The 21,949-nt window shown below is 38.5% G+C and overlaps 1 protein-coding gene across 5 annotated transcripts in view; it reads left to right on the plus strand.

The window, feature by feature from the left end:
- Positions 1 to 21,949, plus strand: part of RASSF8 (Ras association domain family member 8) — a 119,296-nt gene that overhangs the window by 46,086 nt on the left and 51,261 nt on the right. The window contains exon 1 of one of the 5 annotated variants that reach the window (XM_058442727.1): positions 7,158 to 7,257. The exons of the other annotated variants lie outside the window; for them this stretch is intronic. The gene's annotated coding sequence lies outside the window, so the exon portion shown is untranslated. Of the gene's footprint in view, positions 1 to 7,157; positions 7,258 to 21,949 lie in introns of those variants that run through there. 5 annotated transcript variants of the gene reach the window in all.

Genomic DNA, 21,949 nt, shown 5'->3' on the forward strand with positions numbered 1-21,949 from the left:
GTTAGAGAAAAGACAGGGTTATTAAGAAAATCATAAGGAAGAGAAAATGTATTTACTATACAGTAAGTGGAAGTGGATCATCAGAAAGATCTTCATGTTGAGTAGGCTGAGGAAGAGGAGGAACAGGAAGAGGAGCTCTTCTGACATAACATGTCTGGTACCTTCTACTTTTCTGAAATTCCGGAAAATAGGTTTTTAGCAAAATCAAAGTATTAGCCATTGTATATTTAAATTGTTCATTGAGAAAAAGTAATACAATAAGTGAAAGGTATAAAATGAGGTGGTTCATGCTTATAATCCCAGCACTTTGGGAGGCCAAAGCAGAAGGATCACCTGAGGCCATGGGTTTGAGGCCAGTCTGGGCAACAAAGGGAGACCCTGTCTTTACAAAAAGTTAAAAAAAAAAATGGAAGTTATGAAATGAAAAATAAGATTTCATTCTTATTGTTTTTCCACTCTCCAAAGGTAATCATTATTAGCAGTTTTTTGGGTTTCTCTGCAGAAAGAGAAATGTGTATGTATAACGTGTATTTATGTCTTTTTAAGTTTTTATGGATGGGGTGTGTGTGTGTGTGTGTGTGTGTGTGTTTTACACTAGGTTTTTGTTTTGTTTTGTTTTACAGATTGATTTGTTTAATTGCCAGATTAATCTTAAAGGCAGATATGATAATAGTTTGCAGGTTGAATTGGTGAGAGTTTGGTGACCATTTATTATTGGTTTGCATTCTTTCATTTTGCTGAGTTTGTAAAAATGGAGTCAGTATGTAATTACCTGATAGGTGTGAGACTGCGACTGATTCTACTCCTCATTGCACTGGTAACTGTCATCTTAAGCAAGTCATTCTCTATGACCTGGTTTTAATACCTGAATATTGAGACTGTGCCTGTATTAACCTGAATGCAGTAGAGAAAATGTAAAAATAAGACAAGGTTAGAATATAGAGTCTTTTTTTTGTTGTTGTTTTTAAGCTCTACTAAGATACTTTTGCAGAGGCTATTTCTTTTATCTAAAGTGAGCTTTGTGAAAGTTATAATATTAGAATAGGATGAAATCCATTGTTTCTGCCTTTGAGGAACATATAGTCTTACCATGTTAAGGTTCATATCAGATGGGAAAAATACAGCTTTTATTGCCACATAATACCATATTATATCAGCTAATGCCCTGTCTTTCTCTCCTCTACTTTCTTTTACTTTCTCCCAGATTTCAGCTGGGCTATACTTGCTCCTTAGAAATTTTAGAAAAACTTGTCTTGAACCTCCAATTTCAATACTTGTGACAGTTTCCCTGTGATCTTCCTAAGTCCAGAGTTCTGTATCAGTTGAATGGCTTTTCATCTGTCTTTGTCATCTACTTCAATGTGTAGTCTTCGGTTTTGCCCTTTAAAGCTTTAAACATTAAACCTTTCTCTTCCATTCGTTTCTATTAAAAGACAAATATGGGCGCATATGTGCACAGACACACACACACACACACACACACTGCTTAGTAGACCTACCAAAGACCCAGGAGTTAGAAAAAAGATACTCATATTGTAGGAAGGGCAGCCTTGATTTCTTCCTGGTCCCTGGCTTCATCCTTATCTCTCATCCTTTTCTTCTTCCCTTCCCTTCAGGATGTCCCAAGGAACTGTGTCTGTGTTCTGTAGTTTCAGAAATTGCCTTATATCATCTAGAGTGATTAATCTGGGTGCAAGTCAGCTTCTCATGTTAATTAATTGTATACCCTTGAGTACTTGGTTTCTCTAAAATCTCTTTTAGGTCTCTAAAACCTCCAGTCTCCTTACTTGAATGTTGGATATGATGATATCTGCTTTAGTGGATGTTTGAAGACTAAATTATGTATGTAAAGGACTTAGCATGTAAGCAATTCAGTGAATGATAACTGTCATCCTTTTTATTAAAATAGTACTATTTTTCCCAAATGCCTGTCTCGCTCTAGACATGGACTACGTATATGTTTATATAAGTGGACTTTCAGTCTTTTATACTTAGGGGTAGTTGTTTAAACCAGACACTTCGGAGAGGGAACTAGGGCACTATTGATAATTACACCAGAATAACAGTTTAAACCATTGCCGTTCCAGGTAAACCAGGACCCATAGTCACTCTAGATATACGCCTTGCTTCTGACTCATGGTGCGTGCTCAGAGAACAAGGGCCCTTGTCCATTGAGCGGGACAGTGTTGGAATAGTGGAACATGGGACAAAACAAGGTCACATTCATCTTTCTTAGCTTTAGTTCTTACTCATTCAAATCGAGTTTAACAATACTTAGTTCATTTTGGGTTGCTATAGAGGAATACCTGAGACTAGGTAATTTGTAAAGAAAAAAGGTTTATTTGGCTTACAATTCTGATGTCTCAAAAAGTTCAAGATTGGGCATCTAGTGAGGGCCTCAGGCTGCTTCCACTCATGGTGGAAAGTGAAGGGGAGCCAGCATGTGCAGAGATCACATGGGGAGAGAGGAAGTGCTTTGGGGGTGGCAAGTGAGGGGTTGGCCAGAGGGAGGAGGTGCCAGGCTCTTTTCAGCAACCAGCTCTGGCAGAGCTCATAATGAGAACTCACTCACCATCAGGGGAGGGCATTAATCTATTTATGAAGAATCAGCCCCCATGACCCTGACACCTCCCACTAGGCCCCACCTCCCCACTGCCACACTGGGGATCAAATTTCAATATAACACCAGCCTGGAGGAAGTAATAGGTGTCAAAGTTTGGATCTTTTGTAAAAGGAACAAAGACTTTTCACCATTGTCTTTCATAGTTGTTCTCCTCACTAGCAAATCTGTCTCTCAGACCTGGCATTACCTAGACTTGAGGCTTACAGCGTCTACTGGAAGGACTGGTAGGTAGTCAGTGGTAATAGTCATGTTGTATATACTGCAAGAGCAGAATGAAGAAGGTGCCTGGGAGCACAGAAGGAGCTCCTTCAACTGTGCAGAGGTGAAGGAGGGCTTCTTGTTTGATGTCAGTGTAGCTGAGTTTGTAAAGGTGAGTGGGTCTTTAGAGAGGCCTACTCCCACAGGAAGTAGCCTCTGCAAAGCCTAGAAAGGAACAGGGGCATAGTGTTTTTGGGGAAAAGCAAGTACAGCTGAGTGTGGGCAGGGGATGGCTGACTTAAAAGCAGCATTCTTACTCTAGTTTAATAGAAACAGCCTTTTAGTGGCATTGGGCCATATGGTAATTGAAAGGATCAAAATTATTTATGTAAGTGCATAAAGTTCTAGTTGGAGGATAGCAGAAGTATTAACAATTTGGAATAACCTAAACCTCACATCTGTGTAAGTAGAAAAATTACATTTTTTATTCCTGCTCATTTCTTTATCATCTCAAGACATTAAATATTTAATACATCCTCATTCTTCAAAAGGATATTACTTTAAAATGTTCTCACATCGGGTGTGGTGGCTCACGCCTGTAATCCCAGCACTTTGGGAGGCTGAGGCAGGCAGATCACAAGGTCAGGAGATCGAGACCATCCTGGCTAACACGGTGAAACCCCGTCTCTACTAAAAATACAAAACATTAGTCAAGCGTGGTGGTGGGTGCCTATAGTCCCAGCTACTCTGGAGGCTGAGGCAAGAGAATGATGTGAACCCGGGAGGCGGAGCTTGCAGTGAGCCGAGAAAGCCACTGGACTCCAGCCTGGGCGACGCAGCGAGACTGCATTTCAAAAAAAAAAAAAAAAATTCTCACTTAAATGTTAGATATGGATAATATTAGAAGCTATACTGTTTCCAGCTAGTTAATGTAATATTGTTCCATCCCCTTTAGCATGTTCTCCTGTGAGCTGCTGTAGCTACTAGACAATTTTACTGTGTAAATTCTTTGCAAATTTGCCTTACTGGAGTGGGAATTATGTAAGGGATACAGTGATTAAAGATCACAATATTTTTGGTACAACAAATAATGCTTTCAGAAACACAGGCTGATAACTGTCATTTGTACTCCATTTTGCTCCAAGGATCATTTGAGTGTATACTGTAAATCTTATGTTAAGAAGTAGAAATATAGTGATTTTTACATTAATAACATAGTAATTTCTTATAGTAATATTTGTGTTCTCATTTGAACATAAAATAATGTCATGTGGGTGGCTTGACCTCAGCTCTATAGTACCATAGTGTCTACTTCTGTTTGGGCATATTGCAAGCATCTGCATAGAATCTTAATTTTCTTTTTTACTTGGAAGGTACTTTGGAAATTCAGATTTGAGGTTGACGAAATCAACACACAGTTAGAGACTGATATGCTCCCTCTAGCCTTCCCTTCTAGGTCAAGTCACTCTTTTATTCATGTTGGTGGTCCTGGTGCATAGCCAGTAGATAAAGCTCTGCCAAATGAGCAGATATATCTGTATATTCACAGAGCCTGAATTACAACCCAGATCTTTTGACTTCCAAATCAGTCCAGTGTTTTTTCTTGCACACTGGTAGTTCCCCGTCTTTTTTCCTACCACAAAACGGATTTCTATAGCAGCATTCCCAAGTTTCAAGTTATATGATGCTTAGCTGCCAGCTATCATAACACCATCCTTTTCTCACAAGAAATCCAAGCTCACCGACGTGTTAGGATAAGGGACTATCTGGGCTGAGAACCAATGGATATATGAGGATGTTCTTGAATAAATTTTAATTCCACACTCAAGATGGAATTTTGTGCTTTTCAATATGTTGTTAACACTTCTACTGATCAAACTATAGAATAAAGCTATACCTACAGGAGCATAGACCTTATTTCTAAGTAGTGTTTCTAAGCAGGAGTGATTCTGCCATCAGGGGTGTTTGGGAAATTGGTGAGGGAATTTTTGGTTGTCACAATGATGGGAAGGCTGTTACTGGCATTTAGTGGATGGGTGGTGGTGGAGATGCTGGGCATCCTGTAGTGCACAGGACTGTTCCACATAACAACTTCCAAATGACCCACGTTGGTATTTCCAAGTCATGAGACTGGATGAGATCCCCAAGGGAGTGGATAGAAATAGAGAAGAGGAGAGGACAAATGATGGAGACCTGGGATACTCAAATATTAAAAATTCCTAGAGCAGAGCAGACTGAGAAGGAACCCCCAGTGAAGCAGGAGGAAAACCAAGAAAGTGCTGTGTCCTGGAAGAGAGTGAAGAAAGTAGATCAGGAGGAAGGAGTGACAAACTGACCCTTATATTTAGCAAGGTGAAGGTGATTGGTGACCTCGATAAGAGTAGTTTGGTTAGATAGTAGGGGCAAAAGCATGGCAGGAATGAGCTTGATAGAGAATAGAAGATGAGAAAATGAAAGCAAGTGTAGACAATTCTTGAAAGGAGTTTTGCTGCAAAAGGAAAGTAATCAGTGGGAGGAGAGGGATCAGAAGAAGGCTGTTGCGTTTAAGATGGGTAAAATAGCTATTTATTCTTTGATTGAAAAGAAAAACTGATGGAGAGAGTGGTGGTCCTGGAGTGAGGGTGAGGGGTGGCATCCTGATGCCCACAGGGTCCTGCCCCTGCAGTAGTGCTGGTCTCCAGGCCCCCCGCGTGCCGTGGCCCAGGAATGGCTAACCAACGCCTAATCCATTCTGAGGCCTTGGGACCAGAAGGCTTCCTTACTCTCCAACATTTGTTCCTCTTTCATTTAGGAGAGTTGGTCAGGCACCAGCAAAGGGTTTGAGTTTTAAGTCAGAAATTAAATTAGAAATTAGAAATTAAAAGGGAAGGTAGAACCAATGGCTTTTTCTCCATACGCAATGACCTGAGAGCAGCTGAAGCTTTTCCTTCTTGTCCCCTGGGGGACTATCTTTACCAAGATGGCACAGAGCCTGTAGAATAAAGCAAGTGAGTCATGCAGGAGGGCACGAAGTAGAAGGAGGCATTGCCCAGGGTCATGAGGCCCAGCGCCAGCACATGAGAATGGAACTCCCATGCATTTGTGCCCCAGCTGCCTAACCTGCCCCTCCTGATTACCCCGGCCTTGGGGAGAGCACTGTGGTTTAAGGGAAACAGTAGGAAAGCTCTTTCCTTAATTATCTCTTCTCATATTACCAACTGGAGATTAATTGAATGTGCTTTAGTTTAATCTGATATTTCCTTTCCCCCTTTATATTTAGTTGACTTCAGCCACTTTAAGGAATAGGAGGAGGATGTGGTGAGGAGGGAAAGGAATGCTTCTGGGCTGAACAATTCTATTGTTGGTGATAGGAGAGGGCGGGGAATGATTGATTCTGGGCCTTTGCACAACCGAAGGACAACGCGAGAGACTTCTGTATACCTAAGATGCAGGCAAGGGGGAACTGAGGGATAGAAAGAAGATAAAAGAGGGTCAATCCTGGTCACAAAGACCAGAAAAAAAAAACAAAAAAAAAACAGCTCCTCTCCACCTAAGTACCCTTGTCGTTTTTAAGTGTTGTAAGGGCCCTCATACCATTTTGTCTTTCCTTCCTTGGAATCCAAAAGTGATAGATATCACTCACCTTGTTAATTAATCCCAGAGTTCTGCCCAGTGCAGATCTAAGAGCAGTCTCCTGAGGCCATCTGAGGAAGTGTCCATCTTTGTACATTAGAAACCACAGGAACCCTTACAGGAACATCTACAGCATCTGGAAAATAATTCTCAAGGCATAAGTTTATATTGCAGTTTCTTTGGGATGAGGCCTGCTGCTATTTTGGTTTGTGTTAGCCCCCGTTATGCCTAAGAACTGAGTCAGTCATGTGTCCATGGAAAGAAATCCCCATTGAAAATAGTAGGTACTGACTATAGCCAGGATTGCATAATCAGTCCTCTAAGAATTTCCTCAGAACCTTTCCAAAAAGATTAGCCAGATGCTTCCCAGCAGAACTTTCCTCTTCCTGATGAGCAGTATTATTTTTGAGAGTGGTAGATGACTCTTCTAAGCCTTGCTTCCTCCCTGCCTCCAGTCCCAAAAACACCTGAGCCAAGTAACTATGATAACTTGACATAATTAATTAATTGAGTGCTGTGGTTTGAATGTTTGTGTATCTCTCCCATTCCCCCTGAATTCATATGTTGAAACCTAATCACCAATGTGATGGTGTTAGGAGTTGTGACCTTTGGGAGGTGATTAGGTCATGGGGAGTCATGAAAGTAGGGCCATCATAAATGGGATTAGTGCCTTCATAAAAGGCCCTGGAGAGCTGTCTTGCCCCCTCCACCATGGGAGGACACAGCTAGAAGGCACCATCACCATCAGCGAACCAGAAAGCAGGCCCTCACCCGACGCTGAGTCTGACGGTGACTTGACCTTGGACTTTCCAGCTTCCAGAACGGTGAGAAGAAAACTTGTGTTGTTTATAAGCCACCCAGTTTATGGTATTTTATTGTATCAGCCCCAACGGACTAAGACAGTGACTCATGAACTTCAGTTTAAATCTAGTGTCTTTAAAGCTTTGTTATTTTATGCATATCGTATCTGTGATGTATGTATAACATATAATAACATATCCATAGCATATAGTAGGCATGTAGTAAATGTTTTTTGAAACAATTAGGTACAATGTGTATTGTTTTTCTTTATCTTATTAGGCAGTAGAGTATATTAGTTAAAGTTCTGGTTCCAGAATGCCTGAATTGAAGTCTTGGCTTTTCCAATGAAGTGTGTGACCTTGGGCAAGTTTTATAACTGCTCTGTGCTGAGTTCCTCTTCTGAAAAGCAGAAACAATAATAATACCTATCTTACAAGATTATTATGAGACTTATAAATAAATTGACACATTAAAAGCACTTAGAACATCTTCTGGCATACAGTAAGAATTTAGCAGATATAACAAAAGCTCTCAGGCATTTAATATTTAAAAAGTGAGAAAACCAAATCTCTTTTTCCTCAAATAGCAGTGTAACTGGCAATGAATATTTGAGTGTTGGTTGTGTGAACTGTCATTATTTAGCCTTTTTCCAGTGGCTATAAACAACTTCCTGTGTTTCTGAAAAAGGAGGAATAGACATCATCTCCTCATCCAGTCTCATACGAGTATATCACTCGTGACACCTAAAGATAACTATATCCGTATATTATTTATATCATTGCTAATTATGTGAGTTGAATTTTTAAAATATGTGGGCCTATGATTAGTATCCAGATTTATTTTTTCTGGGCATGATGTTCCTTCCATGTGAGGCCTTTTTCTCTTCTCTTTTCTTTTCTTCTCTTCTCTTCTCTTCTCTTCTCTTCTCTTCTCTTCTCTTCTCTTCTCTTCTCCTCTTCTCTTTTCTTTCTTTTTTTGAGATAGGGTCTCAACTCTGTTGCCCAGGCTGGAGTGCAGTGGTGTGAACATAGCTCACTGGAGCCTCGAACTCCTGGGCTCCATCAGTCCTCCTGTCTCAGCCTCCCATGTAGTTGGGACCACAGGCCACCATGCCCAGGTAATTTTTAAATTGTTTTGTGAAGACGGAGTCTCACTTTGTTGCCCAGGCTGGTCTCGAACTGCTGGGCTGAAGCAATCCTTCTGCCTCGTCCTCCCAAAATGCTGGGACTATAGGCATGAGCCATTGCACCTGGCCTCACGTGAGTTTTAAGAGCTGTGCCAGTTTGTTCTGTCTTCTTGCTCTGTTCCTACATTCAAATTTATAGAATCAAAATAAAGGAGAGTATATCTCCCAGAATTAAAAACTGACCAGGTTTTCATGTAATCAGCTGCATGTTTTCCACAGGATCCTTTTGTTATTGGCAGTCCTGTCTAATCACAATAAAAAGGCCTGTATTCTCGCTGTATGGTGTGTCTGCAAGACTGCCCTGCCAGCTCTTTCTCATTTCTAGTAATTCAAGTCTAGTAATCCAGTAAAACCATAAGAAAATGTAGCTTCTCTAGTGATAGCCACCTGGTGGGACAGTACTTTAAAATTCATAAGACACTTTTAAGTAGTGAGTGTATTTTAATTGCTTACAGCAAACCAACAGAGATACTCTTATAGATGAAGAAATGAGCTTCCATGAGCTTAAGGGAGTTCAGGATTATATGGTGCTGTGAACGCAAGTCCGCTGATTCTTTAAATCCTGTGTCCTTCTAGTTTTACTATTTTCCATCAAATTCACTCAGGCTGGGTAAAATTATAGTAATAACACCTGGAGTAGTAGCCAGGCCTCTTCATTAGAAATCATAATCATGGAGTTATAATTCCAATAATATCATACAACTTGTTTGCTGTTGAAAACTTCATTTTTTTTAATAGTAAAAGGACCAAGTTTACTTTTACCTATATTGTTTATTCAAACTGGTTATATATCATAAGCATTTTCTAACTAGCTTTAAATTTTTAAAGATGTTTTACTAATATATGTATACTTTGTCATTAAGTTTCATGTTGATTAAAAAAAAATCCTTTTCTTTTAATGTGGCTAGTGTTGAATAGGCCTAAATTAAGACTCTGAAATTATTAGTAGTGTAATTACCAGTTTTTATCCCATACTCGGTAGGTAGGTGAGTGGTCCTGGGAAAAATTAAATAGTTCTATTTTGTAACCATTATTTTTCTAAACCCCATCTGAGTAAATGGCACATTTTTATATTTTGTGGACAAAACTCAGACCTGTGGTATTGGTTTGAGGAATATGAGAGTGTGGACCTTTGTTGCTTTGTGAAGTTGTGTTCTTGTGCCCTGCCTGAGCTGCCAGTGCCTCTGCACAGCAGGTATAGGCCCAGCCAGCTGGTGCCATGTGCCCAGTGACTTGCCAAGTGGCTGCTCACTCGCTACAGCGGCAAACTTCAGCAAATGTGTTTTAACTAATAACGTTCATACTAGCAATGAAAACATATGTATGTGTTTCCTATGCCCATGGCAGACATAATTAGTTGATCATGGTATGTGTTCATGCTGAGCCTGATCATCCTTTTAAGCATCACATTCTTGGCATCTACAGTCAGACACTCAAGCTTAGTAGGCAAGATAAAACATATGTGCTATCCTTGGCTCTAAATGTGTCTGTGTTAACTTTCTCCCAGTATGTTTTGGGAAATAATAAATAAGATAAATTATTGCTGTGTTTTACAGGAAGAACAGACACACAGCATTTTTCTGTATGTCTTGATTGGTTTGGACAGTTGCACTTAATACAGGTCATTTTCATTTTTAATAGCATGTAAAAGTCTCCATGTCAAAAATTTTTTCAGGTTGATTACTGATTCATAGTATGTATTTATTTGAAAATTATTTTTCAAATAGATATTTGAAATAAGAAATTTTGACAATACTCATAGTTTGCCATGATGAAATTAGATCTTTTTATATAATTAGCAGAAACTGTGAAGTTTTCATTAAATTGTAATCATAGAACAAAAATGTTAATCCTTTGAGAATTGAATTTAAAACTGTGATATGGCTGTAATTGTGGAAGTAAAAACTTAAGATTAGGATTATAGCTTTTGTTTATTTGGTCCTTTTTCTTTTGAGACCTTACTATACTTCAGTGGAAAACAGCATTAAAAAAAAATATTCTATACAGGCTGGGCATGGTGACTCACGCCTGTAATCCCAGCACTTTGGGAGGCTGAGGTGGGAGGATTGCTTGAGCCCAGGAGTTTGAGACCAGCCTGGGCAACATAGTGAGACCCCGTCTCTACAAAAAAAATAGAAATTAGCCAGGCATCATGGTGTGTGCCTGTAGTCCCAGCTACTTGGGAGGCAGAGGTGGGAGGATCATAAGCCTGGGAAGTCGAGGCTTCAGTGAGCTGAGATCCTGCCATCGTACTCCAGCCTGGGTGATAGAATGAGATCCCATCTCAAAAAAAAATCCATATATGGTCAAAAGGTATTTTAGGCTCTCTACTGATCCCTTGATAAAAGATGCTGCACCTACTGCAAGATTATTGAGGAGCACTTTGTCATGGAGATCAGGGTTGGAATGTTTGAGCCAAAGACCACAAAAAACTGACAGTAATCAATTATCGTTCCTGCCTGCTGCTTAGCGTTTACGTTTCTAGAAAATGTTCTCTTCAGTTTTCTCCTCTGAAATCTGAGACACAGAGCTGAGAAATAGAAAATAGTTTATGTCAAAATATTTTTCCGTTGATAGGCTACCTGACAAGCAAAGAGATTGAGGTGAAATTGAATCCAAATTAATGTATGAGGCCGTGGAAAGCTGTTTATATTTTGTGTATGTCTTTAAAGTTAAGATTATACTTGAAGTTACTTATCTCAGTTTGCAAAGAAACAGAAATTATACCTACTTATTTTTGTAGTGATGTTGTTAGAATAAGAAAACAGAATACCTAAAGTTAGCAGACCTATTATTGTTTTGTAAGACATGCTGATTTGGATGTGCTTTGGAAAAATAAATGAAATTAAAGAAAATAACTCATTAGCAATGTTTTTTTTTTCAGGTTTGCTTTGCCTGTTCAGTGATATAATTTCTCTTTTTTCTTTATTGATAAGAATAAAGCTGTGCATACTTTAAGAACAGAAGGCGGCACTTCTCTATAACTGTGATCACATGATCACAGACCCCACTAACTCGGACTAATGGTTACTTTCAAGTGCTTGTGGCCAGTTGGAGTTTATAATTTGTTACCAAATCACTAATTATCTTTATTTTTAACCTGTATTTTGCCTGTCAAGCAGTCATAATCTCTAAAATTGGAGACTCAGAACCTTCAACTATAAAGAGTTTGTTTAACTAGAGTCAGGAAGAGCCGATTTTCCATTGAAATGCATGGGAAATTCATTCATTTTTGTTTTAAACTTTTAAAAATCTGGAGGTTATTAAGGGCTGTTTTTTTTTTTTTTTTTTATTTGTTTGGTTGGTTGGCTTTTGTTTTGCTTCTGGATTATATAAAATGAATCTCCCTGGTTTTAAAGTCTAATAACCAGTGCTTTTGCTTTGCTGTCTTTGCTTTGGTTATAGTGATCCTTTAAATAAAGAATTAGCTTCTCCTTTGGCCTGAGATTTTAAGATCTTCCCAATAATCTTTAACTGTAGCCCTCGTGTCCAGATTTTTTCTTGCCGTGTTACCTTAATATGCACATTTTTGCTGTCTGTTCTGGAAGTTCACAATTTGGAATCTGGGGTACAGGAAGGGGAGTGATCTTTTTTGTTGATATTGTTATCTACATGTAAGAATCTGTGCAAAAGAGCTTTATAAATTGCAGATTTTATATTGAGTGGGCAAACTGTTTTTAGGTAATTCTAAGTATAAAAGATATAAAATTTCTAAAAATCAACAGACTTCCTTCAGAGTTTAAGTTGCTTATAAGATTATAGTTTGTTGTCAGTTATCCATGTCAGTCCATTTCATAAGGTGTGAAGATATTTTCTTCTTCTTCTTTTTCTTGCCTAATGTTACTTGATTTTCATCTGTCCTGTTGTGTAGATGTTTATTTACGTGATTTTCTACTCACATTAACAAAACAGGATAATGAAAATATCATCTGAAGCTCATTCATTAGTTGCGATCTTTTTCTTTTCATTTCTAGTGGTTTGTAAAATTGACCTAATTCTTTCATTTATCTGCTGTGTACAAACTAGACAAGTATTTTTTTCCACAAATTTATTTGCTTCATGTTTTTAATACTTTCCACTGGAATTTTTTTTTCCCATGTGTGAATAACATTAAATGAGGAAACATTCTTACTTGGTTTTCTTTGATTTTTCATATGGGAATAAAAAGCTATTTAGCCATAAGTAAATGAAACATTTTTTAAAAAAAATTTTTGGTTGCTTTTGTCTTTATATCAATATTGTTAATTATAAGTAGGAATATTTATCCTAAGTTACACAAAGAAGAATTAGAAAATAGTGCTTTCTGTTGCACATTCATTTGCTGGAATTGGATATCAATCTTTGTCCAATCAGGAGAGAGAAACTGCATGATAATTTGAATAGGGAAAGTTTAATATAAAAGACTATAAATATAACCAGGGATTGGAAGTTAGAGATTGATAAGTAAGAGGTGAAGAGACTCTAAAGAATATAAGACTAGCAGATGTAATATTATATAATATGAACTTAAGAGCTACTACTACTAAGGCTGAGATAGAATGCCCAAAGAAGAGGCCCCCTGGGACTGAGATCCATATCATGTTGGAGAGGGCCTGGCTCAGGCTCACTGGAAAGCAGAGAAGTCACCTTGTTGATGGAACTTACCGGCAATCCACCTTACTAGGGAGGTGTCTTGCCAGGGGCACTCTACCAAAAACTCACCCAAGGTGAGTGTTGAGGGAACCTGCTGGTTGCTGCTGGCTCTTGTATGCTGTAGGAGCTGGTCACAGGATAAACTGCGTTTGCTGCAGGACCTGCACACTGGGGAAGCCCCCATGCCACAGGAGGACCCCAGAAAGTAAAAGCCGCTCCTCTTGCCCTTTCCTGTGTCTCACTAGTGCCCTCTCTTGGCAAAACTTCACATGGAGCGACTATCTAGGAAAAAGTATTTTAAGGGTCCAGATCCATTTTCATAAAACAAGCAAAAAGGTTGAAGTTGGAGCAGAGGCAATCGTTAATAGCCCACACAACCCGAAAAATCTTTCATGGTGAAAAACCCTTTCCCTTTCCCATTGGCTATGACAGTTTGTGAGATCGCGTGATTTCATTTCTACTGAAATGTCTGTAACAGTTATATGGATTGTTAGACATACTGATTTATTAACTTCTGTTAACATTTATAAATATTTTTCATTGAAGGATATTTGTATTCTTGAGATGAATCTTTGGGAATTTCTGTGTCACTATAAACACCAGTTTTTATTTACTTTCTTAAAGGATTGCTTCATTTAATCATGTTTCTTAGCTATATCCCTTAGAATATAAATTTAAATGCTATGCAAGTCATTTAAATTTGTGTAGCAAATTTAGCAAATTTGGAGCTGCCTATGAAGATTTTATTCTTAAGCTATTTTTGAAATAGCTCTAGAACCTTTTTTTAATAAATCAATTTTTTAAATTTAAAAATTCTTTATATTATATAACTAGACTGAAATTTTCTAACATGTCACTTTAACATTTTTTATTGACAAATAAAATTCATGTACTAAAAAAACTAAACTAAAAATAGGAATTTTTATAAAACCAAATGTGGATCCCAGCATTAGTAACCATGGAATGTGATTTTAATTTCTTAGAGGATGATAAAGTTGTAAGGAAACAACACTTACAACTTGGAATCACTGTCCAGCAATTACATAGTTGCGAGAACCAGCAGAAAGGGGGTGTAGGTGACCCTGTGTTGTTCTTGTTGTACCCTATGCCACTCTCAGAGGAAAGAGGATGAATACTGGGTCAAACCAGGGATAATTACCTGCCCACCAGAGGAGTCATTACAATGAGGAAGTACATTGGCAGATTTGATATGGCCGCAGACCCAATGTCTGATGTTGGCCTCTTGGCAATCAGATAAGTTATTTAGAATAACTACTTCATGAGTGGCTTGAGTTGATGCATCCAAACTTGCCCAGTAAGCTTTTCTCAAGAGCTGGACTAAATTCTGGTAAATCTGGTCCTCCCATGCATCATGGCTAAGTGAGATTATTGACTTCCACCTGGCTTGGTTCAGCCATAGTGGTGAAGTGGTGTGGTATGCTGTCTTTTAATCAAACAGGCATTTAGAGGAGGTCTTTTGGGTCATAGGTGGCATGGGGATGGATTGCACAAAGGTGACTGAGGAGTTAGTTGGCTCAGGTTATTATGGAGTGACCATAACTGTCCCTTGGAGAGTGTCTCCAGTATGAGCAGTACAGAGTATACTCTATTGTGCTATATTCTTTCAAAATAATCTTAGTAATAGCAAAAACATGTCCCATGAGGTAAGTTTTGCTCATGAGTGAGTTTAGGAATGCTGTTTTTAAAGACCATATGACTATAAAAATAATATAGAAGCAATTTCTAAAAGAGGAGTTCAAATATATTTTGAGAAGGAGCAAAAAATAAATAAGTATATATTTCCCAAATTGCCTGCCTTAGTAGGTACAGCACCCATCTGCACGCGTGAAATTATATATTAAATACAAATGTAGTCTCATTACATTACAGCCATTAAAATAACTTCGGTGCAACAAAATCTAAACTTTCTTATGGCTCCCAGAACAGACTAAATAACATAAGTGTTCTTCAGGCACAGGCTTGTGTGGAAGTTCGGGCATACACACTGTGTGTGTGTGTGTGTGTGTGTGTGTGTGTGTGTGTGTGTTTGTGTGTATAACTAAATTAACTTAAAAGAAATCTTGAAATTTAAAAGGATTCCTGGTTGTAGAAGATTTATCACTTTGCAGAAGTGTACCATGTTATCTTAAAAAATTATTACTATTTTTTGTTATGTCATATTGTAGCCCCAGTAGGAGTTATTTTTCCTTTAAAGGAATGTTTGGATTAGGCAAAAACATAGATTTTAATGCTGTATTTTAAACTGTGACTTAGATAATTCTCTTTTAAGGGGGAATTAATTTTTCTGGATATTGATTGGTTGATAATGATTTTTAAACTATGTGTCTCCGAGGTGCCTCAGAGCTACAGCTTAAAATTTGCAGCTTTATGGCATTTGTCTAGGATGTAACAGGAAGAAAATGAATGTGCTAAGGATCACATTTGGTGTATATCTCAAGTATATTCTTGTCACCTTATATGGTAAAATAGAGAATATTACTGTATATGGCAAAATAAATCAGTTAAAAATCTGGAGAAGAGGGACTTACCCTGAATTATCTTGGTGGGTCCTTACAGGAGAGTGGTAGAGGGACAGAAGGTGATGAGGCAGTTGGACTGTGGAGGCATAGATTAGAGTGACATGGTCACAAGCCAGGGAACACCTGAAGCCACCAAAAGCTTGAAAAACAGGGAAAGGTTTCTCTCCTGGAACCATTGGAGGTACCCTGGCCCAGCTGGCACTTTGATTTCAGCCCAGTGAAAGTGATTTCGAGCTTCTGACCCCCAGAACTATGAGAGGAAAATTTTTGTTGTTTTTATGCTCCCCCAGTTTGTGGTAATTTGCTACTGCATCTCCAGGAAACTACTGCACTTTGTACTGAAACACATGTAAAAATAGAATGTAAATATAAAATAAACCAACCATAAGAGAAAACACTTTACCAAGAGATTGAAAGTTTTTTTAAAAGAATATTGTTTTCATTGCGGGTGAGGAGGTAATGAGACATGAGCTGAGCTATCTGCTGTGAAAGTGAAAAGTAAATTGGCAATATGGAACAAAATTATGCAGCCATTGGAAATTATATTTAAACAATATTTAAGGTAAAAAAAAAGACTACCATTTAATACTAAGTAAAAACAGACTTAAAGATTTACTTACATTATGAACCAAATTTTAAGTATCCATTTCTAGGGATAAAAGTGAAATAAAAAAATACAGTCTGTGAAGTTAATTTTCCTTCGTTTAAACCTTGCTTTTCCACTTAGCTGTGTGACCTGAGAAAATTTCTGAAGCTTTTGGGGCCAATGTTCTCATCTATAAGATGAGGAAAGTAAAACAGCATGTGTATCTTACAAAGGACTAAATATATTAATATTTTCTAAGCACTCAGGGCAATGCCTAGCACTTTATAAAGTTGCAGTATTTGTTTTTTGTTTATCATAACTATTGGAATAAAATGTAAAAATCTAGGAGAATTCTTTACTCCAATTATTTCGAAAGGCTTTTCCTTCTTTCTATACTTAAAATATAGAAACTGGAGCTCCCCTTTGAAAATGGCAGCTTGAGAAGTTGCACAGACCTGCTCCACAGCAAAACAAACATAATTGGTAAAAAACTATTTTCAAAAAATAAAATAAAATTACTGGAAATTGTCCTACAGACACTGAACAAATGAAGAAATGTATGTTTAAGAAAATCTTAAACTTGGTCAGAACAGCAAGTCCTGCACTCGAGCTATGACCCATTCTGCTATGGTTTGAATGTTTGTCCCCTGCAAAACTCACATTGAAATTTAGTTGCCATTGCAACAGTATTAAGAGGTGAGACCTTTATGAGGGGATTAGGTCTTAAGGGCTCTACAGATCCCAATGAGGGGATACCATATTTCACTGGGAGAGTAAACTGCTAGCATTTATCATCCCCTCCAGCTTTTAAGTTACAGAAGCTAAACTCCTGGTGAGTGTGCCAGTGTGGTCAGAGGTTCTCTTCCTCCACGCAACCCCTACGCATAGAGCAGAGTTTCCACCCCAGGTTTGGCAAGCCTAGAATACTGAGGCTCTAATTGCCCTCACCCCACCTTGCTTGTAAGGTGCAGGTCTGTGCAGCTTCTCAAGCTGCCATTACCTTGCTTGTAAGGGAGAGAAGTTCAGCACTGAGAAAGGCAATACCAAAGACTGCTCCCCCTACCCAGCCCCCAGAGCAGTGGCTGAGAGATTTTGCCCACCGAGAGAAGCAGTCTGTAAGAACAGAGAACTCCAAAAACCCTCCCCAAAGGAATTGATTTTATTTGAAGCACAGTGTGGGGAACTTCAAGCCTAAGGATGCTTTCAGAAACAAGAGAGGCTTTGGTGGTAAGCAAAGAAGAGCCCACTGCTAGCTTCTTTTAAGAGCAGTAGGCTAAACATAGGCCAACTAGTTCACAAAAGAGAATCAGAGAAGGAGCTAAGAAGAGCGCTCCCTCTTGAGGGGTCAGATCAAACCTCAAAGACTGGCCAAAGAACCCCACCCCCCAATTTATTTGGATGAGACTATGAAGCAATTTATACTCTAGAACATTGTTGAAGACAATAGAGCAATCAGCTGGGAATTAGTTGAGCTACAAAGCTGAGCGGGATACCAGATGAGGCAAAAGAGAGAAGGGAAAGAGACAGCGTCCTGCTAACATGACACTGTCATTCGTGGTAACTGTGTGCATGCCCAATGCTGACCCTCTGAGGAGTAGCACGAAAGACTTCACGCTGCAGGAGAAATGAACTTCCCAAAATAGTCAAGTTACTCAACAAATAAAGCAACAAAGACAAGCCCAGAGAGGGAGGCGAGGTCTCAGTAAATTCAGTTGATTAAATACATTACCTAAAATGTCCAGGTTTGAGCAAAACTCTGACACATGCAAAGAAACAGGAAAGTGTGCCCCATACACAAGAAAAACAATAAACAACAAATTATGAAAGAACCCAGATGTGAAATTTAACAGAAAAAACTTAAAAGGTCAGAGGAAACCTTGTTTGTAGAAGTAAAGGAAGATATGATACACTGCCTCATCAAATTGAGAATATTGGTAAAGAGATATAAATTATAAAAAAAATTATAAAAAAGGAGCAAATTGAAATTCTAGAGTACAAAGTATAATAACTAAAAAAAATTTACTAAAGGGGCTCCACAGTTGATTTCTTCTTTTCTTTCTTTCTTTTTTTTTTTTTTTTTTGAGACAAGAGTTTTATGCTCTTGTTGCCCAAGCTGGAGTGCAATGGCGCAATCTCGGCTCACCGCAACCTCCGCCTCCCAAGTTCAAGCACTTCTCCTGCCTCAGCCTCCCGAGTAGCTGGGATTACAGGCATGTGCCTTCACATGCCTGTAATTTTGAATTTTTAGTAGAGACGGGGTTTCTCCATGTTGGTCAGGCTGGTCTCAAACTCCCGACCTCAGGTGATCACCCACCTCAGCCTCCCAAAATGCTGGGATTACAGGTGTGAGCCACCGTGCCTGGCCAGTAGATTTCAACTGGCAGAAGAAATAACTAATGAGCATGAAGATAGGTAGAGATTATGCAATTCAAAAAATAGAAAAAGGAATGAAGAAAAATGAACACAGCCTCAGAGAAAAATATGGACATCATTAAGGGCACTGACCTATGTAATGGGAGTACTAGAAGGAGAGAGGGAAGAAAAAGGAATAAAAAAATTAAAAGAAGTAGCTGAAAACTTCTGAGATTTGATAGAAAACATTATATACTCAAAAAGCTTAACAATTTCCAAGTAAGATAAACATAAAGAGACACGTCATAGTAAAAATGCTGAAAGATAAAGAGGAAATCTTAAAAAGCAGCAATAGAAAAGTGTTATATTGCTTAAAAGGAAACATTAAGATTAATAGCTGACTTCTCATCAGAAACAATGAAAATCAGAAGTCAGTGAGTGGGATGACTTTCAAAAAGCTAAAAAAGAATTTTTAACTAAGAATTTTATGCAAAATGAACACATTTCCAGATCAACTAAACTTGAGAGAATTTGTTGTTAACAGATCCATCTTAACAAGAAATACTAAAGGAAGTTCTTTGGGAAAAACAAGTAACTCCAGACAGTAATTTGAATCCACATTAAAAAAAAAAAAAAAAAAAAAAAAAAAACAGGAAAGGTAATTAGTTAATTACAAAAGATAGTATAGATGCATGTTTGTTCTTTTTTTATTCTAGTAACTGATTTTAAAAGAAATTATTAAAAAAAAGTATAGATTTGGCCGGGCGCGGTGGCTCACGCCTGTAATCCCAGCACTTTGGGAGGCCGAGGCGGGTGGATCACGAGGTCAGGAGATCGAGACCATCCTGGCTAACACGGTGAAACCCCGTCTCTACTAAAAATACAAAAAATTAGCCGGGCGAGGTGGCGGGCGCCTGTAGTCCCAGCTACTCGGGAGGCTGAGGCAGGAGAATGGCGTGAACCCCGGGGGGCGGAGCCTGCAGTGAGCCGAGATCGCGCCACTGCACTCCAGCCTGGGTGAAAGAGCGAGACTCCGTCTCAAAAAAAAAAAGTATAGATTTGATTGTTGAGTTTTCAAAAGATGGAAATGTGATATATTTCATAACACCAACACAAAGGAGATGATAGGTGATGCAAAGATGTATTGGAATAAGGAAATTATACCACATGATAAATCCACAGGAAGAAATGAAGAGAACAAGGAATGGTAAATAAGATTAACATAGCAAATTCTGTCTGTATGCTTGCCATTCTTACTTACCTCAGCTCATTTATTTAATAGTCAATTCTACAAAGTAATAAGTGTAATGGTTTATTTTGGGGTTTGTAAGGTACATAGATATTGTCTTACATAGTATGTATCACAATAAAGACACAAAAACTGGGAAGAGGAAATACTTGTACTGGAATAACAATTCATTATTTTCTTTTTTTAAAATTTTGAATTGAGATGAGGTCTTGCTCTGTTGCCCAGGCTGGTCTTGAACTCCTGGCCTCAAGCACTTCCCACCCCAGCCTCCCCAAATGCTAGGATTACAGGCATGAGCCACCACGCCCAGCCTGGAGTAACATTTCTGTATCTCATTGAGATAAAGATCTCCTCACAAAGAAAAGTCTCTGTCCAAATGGCTTCACTGGTAAATTCTGCCAAACATTTTAGCAAGAGTTAATACCAATTCTTCATGAACTCTTCCAAAAGTAGGATAGAACATGTCTCAGCTCATTCTATGAGGCCAGAATTACCCTGATACCAAGACCAGATAAAACTTTACAAGAAAACTACACAGCAATTTTTTAATAAATATAGATGCAAAAATTCTCAAAAAACACTTGCAAACTAAATTTAGCAGTGTATAAAAATGACTGTACGCTGTAACTAAGTGGGATTTTTCCTAGGAATGCAAGGGTTGGTTAAACATACAAAAGGTCAATTTAGGCCGGGCGATGTGGCTCACGCCCATAATCCCAGCACTTTGGGAGGCCGAGGCAGGTGGATCACTAGTTCGGGAGATCGAGAGCATCCTGGCTAACATGGTGAAACCTTGTCTCTACTAAAAAATACAAAAAATTAGCTGGGCGTGGTGGCAGGCACCTGTAGCCCCAGCTACTTGGGAGGCTGAGGCTGGAGAATGGCGTGAATCCAGGAGGCAGAGCTTGCAGTGAGCCGAGATCGTGCCACTGCACCCCAAAGCCCGGGCAACAGAGCAAGACTCCATCTCAAAAAAAAAAAAGTCAATTTAATACACTGCATCAATAGAATAAAGAACAAAAACTACATGATTATTTCAATAAAAAAAGCATTTGACAAAATTCAACACCTCTTTATGATAAAAACACTCAACAAACTAGGAATAGAAGGGAACTTTGTCAGCCCGATGAATGGCATGTAAACACACACACACACACGCAGCCAAAAGACTGAATGCTTTCTCCTTAAGATCAGAAAGAAGGATTTCCACCCTTGCCATTTCTATTCAACATTGTGCTGGAGGTTTTAGGCAAGACACTTAGGCAAGAACATGAGATAAGAGGCATTCAGGGCCAGGCGTGGTGACTCACACCTGTAATCCCAGCACTTTGGGAGGCCGAGGCGGGCGGGTCACAAGGTCAGGAGATCGAGACTATCCTGGCTAACACAGTGAAACCCCGTCTCTACTAAAACTACAAAAAAATTAGCCAGGCGTGGTGGTGAGTGCCTGTAGTCCCAGCTACTTGGGACGGGAGGCTGAGGCAGGAGAATGGCGTGAACCAGGGAGATGCAGCTTGCAGTGAGCCGAGATTGCACCACTGCACTCTCACCCTGGGCGACAGAGTGAGACTCCGTCTCAAAAAAAAAAGGCATTCAGATTGGAAAGGAAAAAGTAGAACTGTTTGCAGAGAATACTACCTTGCATATGAAAAAATCTTAAGGAATTCATTAAAAACCTATTAGAACTATTCAACAAGATTGCTGGATACAAGATCAGTATACAAAATTTAATTGCATTTCTATATACTATCAGTAAACAATTGAAAAATGAAATTCAGAAAATATTTCTATTTATAATATCAAAAGAATAAAATGCTTAGGAATAAATTTCATAAAAATTTGCAAAAGTTATACACTGAAAACTATAATACATTGTTGAAAGTAATTAAAGACCAAAATAAAGGACATCTCATGTTCATGGATCTCTTGGATATCCAAGTGCAAAAGAGTGAAGTTAGCCCCCTATATACATGTATATAAAAATTAAGTAGATCAAAGATTTAAATGTAAGAAGAAAAACCATAAAACTCTTAGACATAAACTTAGGCATAAATCCTTTTGATCCTGAATTAAATAGTAGTTGCTTAGAAATGACATCAAATGTGCAAGCAACAAAAGAAAAGATAGCTAAACAGGACATCATCAAAATTAAACATTTGTGTTCACATGA

The sequence above is a fragment of the Hylobates moloch genome, unplaced genomic scaffold (genome assembly GCF_009828535.3).
Source record: "Hylobates moloch isolate HMO894 unplaced genomic scaffold, HMol_V3 SCAFFOLD_8, whole genome shotgun sequence".
Taxonomy (NCBI): Eukaryota; Metazoa; Chordata; class Mammalia; order Primates; family Hylobatidae; genus Hylobates; species Hylobates moloch.